We start from the raw sequence: 5,002 nt of genomic DNA on the forward strand, positions 1-5,002 counted from the left end.
ACAATTAAACGTCATCTTGGCAGTACTGTATTATGGAATCTGATATACCCTTCCTAGCCTTTGATATGTCATTATTATTGTAATACAAGATAGCTTCAGAAGATTGACCTTTTCTCCCGCTCTCGACTTTCCTGCATGTAGGCCCCAAACTGGTAGGTGGTCTACAGTGAATTACCCTTGATATACTTGGGGCATTAGTCCCATTCCTAAAGCAACTGTCGAATGAACAAGGCGAATTGATGGTTTCTTCTTGCACAAGTCACTCACAATAAAGGATTTCATTGCTTTGTATAATCCTTATGATACTGAGCAAATATTCTATTCTCCGGAATTTCCTCACCAGTATATTGCCTTTTACCTAAATAAGAATTAAGGTACTGGTATAAAAATAACCCAACGCCTCCAAACTTTCAACATACATGATAGTTACTGGAAGTCACTCAATTTATCAGTTAGCTCCACTGCCACTGGCTCAATCAATGAGTCACACTTATCAATTTTTTTATATTTGGTAATCTTGACCTTTTACTTATATAAATATTGGGTCTGTCCGGATTAATAGACACACAGGTGTATTTCCTATATTGCAAAGTGTCTGTCAATTCATTCTTTCTCTGTTCGGTACATGTGGCTGTTGATGCCAAGTGGCAAGCATTAGGGAATATCACCGTAAGTTCACCTAATTTCGGAATGCTGGTAGAAATTCACTTCCCCTGAAAACAGATAACACATTGACAAGTTTTACAAGAAGCTTAGCTTGTCTAGTCCGTATAATAAAATATTTCAATGCTGAGCAGGTTCCAAACTGTTGCCATTCTGATACATTGAGCGTTCTTTTAAAAAAATGAAGAAAACAATTTCGGAAATGCCAAGGGATGTTGGATGAATAAGTGCACAGGATTAGTACCTTATAATAACCTTATTCAAACTGTCAGGGCTTTGGATAAGTTATGTACATCACTACATGCGTAAATTACACATACAAATTACATGCATGTTAATTAAATATGCAAACGTCTTTCATGATGCTGTTTTGCACACTTTGTCTAGGAACCAATGTGACACAGGTCTGCTTTCAAAGATTTTGACGGAACAATGCTGACTTTAAATATCAGTATACAGATACCAGATCTCTTGAGAACAGCGAAGTTAAAATAACATTTTTCAAAATTAATATTACCATTCTGAAATCATATGAACCCCATCAATAGCAACTGCACACACTCTCTGTTGTTACACAGATGAATGAAAAATATTCTGAATAGTCTTTGTGTGTAATGTCTCTGGGTGGCTATAGATTATATTGTAGCGTCCATTATTCAGCTCTGTCAGATCAAACATCTTTCCGAGGACAGATGAAGTGGGAGATTCTGAAAGATTGATGAAAAATAAATCAATAAAAATTATATACTAACAAAGCAAAACAGTAAATGTAAAAGGCCTTTTAATATAAAAGTATATATTAAGTTATATTAAATTAGTAGCCCCAGTGCCTAACGTTTATTGACACCTTAGAAAAGTCTAGTTTATCTCAAGAAAAGTCTTCTGATATACAAAGGCTTGCCAGTTGCCATTTTGGCCAATATCTGCATTCATATATCTGTGTGCATTCCACAAATTATGTCAGGAACCGTGAAATACATGGAGGATCATATTATAATGTTTGTAGTTTTACCATTATGCATTTGTAAATAACTATGTTGGAGACAATCAAGACATTAAGCTGAAATAAATTAATAAAATCACAAAAATTTGGCCCAAATTGGCAGTGGAAGCACAAATTGCATCTAAGAATTATATTATTATAACAACAGACCCGGTTTGAGTTGGTCGTTCGTGGTTGCAATGGTAAATGCTACACCAACTCACGCCCCTAGTACACAACCTTCAGTTTCTTTGTCGGAACTGTGTTCCTCAATGTCATCCTCATTATCATCAAAGGTCACTATCTCTTCGGCATCATAAGACAGATAACAGCTTTTCAGGTTTTTGATCTTAAGCTTTGTATCTGAGTGAAGGAGAAATTAATAAAATATTATAAATTTGCATTTCCCTGCATAAGGAACAACTGCATAATACCATTATGAACCCTTTGCTACCTCACGGCACCGAAGGAGATGGATACACCACATGTACTCTCTGGACAGCAGCTCTATGGATTCTATTTCCTTCTCTGAGGGAAGGTGACCGTTGTTGACACTTGGATGTGTGCTGTCAAGGATCAGCTGTGTGAAGCTATCTGCATTATTCACAAGCTCCAGCGGATCTTCTCCCCCGTGGAGGCGCAGGCACTCAAGGAGACGGGCTTTGAATTTGCCTCTCACAGCATCGGAAATGGGGCACTTGGCTATAAAATGCACTCTGCATTCAGGTTCTGTTTTACAAAGTGTGCAAGTTGGATTCACAGCGTATTGATTGAAAACAGCTCTATTAGCTTGTAGGGTGTAGGTTCCTGTCAGCAGCTTTGTTTTGGTTTCTGCTCTTAGGATGTCAATTTTGTTTGGCCTCACATAGGTGTACAGGTAGTGGGGTTTTTTCCAACAGAGAAAGCATCTGTATTAATGTACTTTAAGGAAGGTTTTTCTTTGATTTCTTCCCGCCATGTCGCAATGGTATGCTGGTCCACAGCACTATTTAGTTTGGCCTTCCACACTTCTTTGCCAGGCGGGCTGTCGAGGAGTTGGTACGCTGTCGGTAGATTATATGTATGGAGAAGTTTTCAAATATATGAGAAGAAACTATGATCTGTTGGCAATTTCATAGCCAGCTGTCTCTCAGCCACCTTGTATTCGACTGTCTCTGATTTCTGGATTATATTGTAGTACAAATTAAGTGTGTTTTTGTGTAGTTGAGCTCGAATAGGCAAAATACCTAACAGAGACAGAGCAGCAACGTTTGAGGTCCTGTCTGCCAGGTGTTGCACCTGCTTTAGGGTTTTTATCTGGAATACTTCTAAGGCTTTGAGGTCGGTCTGACTGTAGGGTAGGACCTCCAGGCCGTATAACATTCTTGGTACTACAAAAGTGGACCAGAGACGGGATTTTACAGATTAATTCGGTCCGTTCTTTCCATTGAAGCCAGCCCCCATCAGCGAGTATGCTGTGCGCCTTCCTAGCTCAACTTTATCTTTTGTGTTTACTTTGCATTTGGTATTTCTGTGTATTCCAAGATGAGTAGTGGACGTATCAAATGGAATGCGAGTGATTTCTAGTACAAAGTTAGTGCTTTGGTCAGGGCTTTTCGGGTGAACCCTGATACAGCTGCTTTTTGATGGGTTGATGTCGTACCTGTGTCTACGACTGAACTCTTCGACAGTTTTGAGCATGAGATTCATCTTCCAGTCCGAGTGGGACAGTAACGCCAGGTCATCCGCACAAGTAGTATGTGGTATGTTAATGAGGCCGATGCGAGCTCCCCTGAAACTCTCTTCTAAGTTGAGGAGAAGAGGGTTATTGAATCTCTTGTAGTGTTCTGTGGAGAGAACACCCCCCTGGCGCACCCCTTGACATATGTTGAATTGCCCAGACAGTATTCCCTGCCACTTCACACATGAGCTTGTGTTTGAGTAGATATTGCATAGGAATAGCCATTCAGCTGGATCTATTCCATCTAAAATTAGATTGCGCAATAGTATATGATGGTTGACGACATCAAAGACTTTGCGTGTGTCCAGTGTTATAAGGTTCAGCTGGTTTTTCCTGGATTTGGCTTCGAGTTGGCATTCCGACACTAGAAACGCCGATTTGGTGGAAGAGGTGCCGCGCGTGAATCCAGATTAAAGGCGAGACTGGGTCGTCATGAAGACTGGCCGGTGTCTTGCGTAGAGGATATGTTCCACAACCTTGAGTAGAATGGACGTGACAGTAATCCCTCTGTAATTATCAGGGTTTTGCAGACTTCCTTTTTTGTGTACCGGGGTGATAACACCTTTCTTCAGACTATGTGGGATTTGATTTTGCTTCAATATTGTGTTAATTAACCTCACCAGTACAGGATAGATCGCTACTCCACCATACTTGAGATGTTCGGCAGTCAGGCCCATGTAGTCGGCTGCCTTGTTGTTGTTCAGTTTTGCCACGGCACACTCGACCTCGGAGACGTCTGTATCTGCTATTGAGACCCCTCTTGTCTGGAAGAATATTTGTAGGTGGTTCAAGTCGTCAATGGCTTGTTTCAGATAGGAATCGTCATATCTTTGATCGTTTTTTGGTGTTGCCAACGTCTCGAAGTGTTTTGCCCATCCATCAGAAATTTTCTCAGGAGATGTTAGTTTTCTTCCTTCATGCAGGAGGCAGCCGGTAAGATGCCTACTTGTGGATCTTTGCTGGTGTACTAGTTTATAGAAAGTGTTGTCACCGGTAGCATCTCTTCATGGCATTTAATTTCCTTTGGGCTTTACGGAGGTTTTGCTTGGCTTTCTTCATCTCTACGGCTGATGGATGACTGTCACCTCGGGGCGCTCCGTCACACTTCCACACCCACCATGCATGCTTACTGATTCTTGCTGCAGCTTGGATATCAGGACATCTAGCTTTTGGAGGCCGTTTCTTTTTCTTCGCTGTAGGATTGTAGCTGGGTATACTTGCGACTGTGGCTTGTGTGAGTGCTGCAATGAGAAGATCAATGTCCAGGGGTTGCAGGTTGCCTGGCAGCCTATACGCTTGGTAGATTGTTGTAGGTAGGTTCTATAAATCTCTTTGTTACACTTACTCCATCTTGGTTTAGGATGTGTCATAATATCGTTAAATTTATCATGGAAGGTGATTTTTATTTCAGTTGAGACCGGAATGTGATCTGATACATTTGAGTGTTGTTGTCTAGCAGTAACTACACTGGAGGAAATCTCGCGTGTCAACGTGTTTTTTAAGATGTAGTCTATCTCGGCGGATTGCTCTCCGATTGCATGGAAGAAGGTGGGCTCACCATCCTGGTCTGTGTGGAGGTTATACTTCTTTATCAGATCTCTGAGAGTTTGGTCTCTGTCATTGGGTGGTTGCCTAGA

General features: G+C 41.0%; 1 long non-coding RNA gene across 1 annotated transcript; it reads right to left on the reverse strand.

Moving 5' to 3' along the window:
* Positions 1-443: 443 nt before the first annotated feature.
* LOC127841411 (uncharacterized) lies at positions 444-2,008 on the reverse strand. Its single transcript, XR_008030970.1, has 3 exons — positions 1,886-2,008; positions 1,181-1,370; positions 444-713 (listed from the first exon to the last, which is right to left on the reverse strand). It is a non-coding gene; the product is annotated as an uncharacterized LOC127841411 (long non-coding RNA).
* Positions 2,009-5,002: the final 2,994 nt, after the last annotated feature.

Source organism: Dreissena polymorpha, chromosome 8 (genome assembly GCF_020536995.1).
Source record: "Dreissena polymorpha isolate Duluth1 chromosome 8, UMN_Dpol_1.0, whole genome shotgun sequence".
Taxonomy (NCBI): domain Eukaryota; kingdom Metazoa; phylum Mollusca; class Bivalvia; order Myida; family Dreissenidae; genus Dreissena; species Dreissena polymorpha.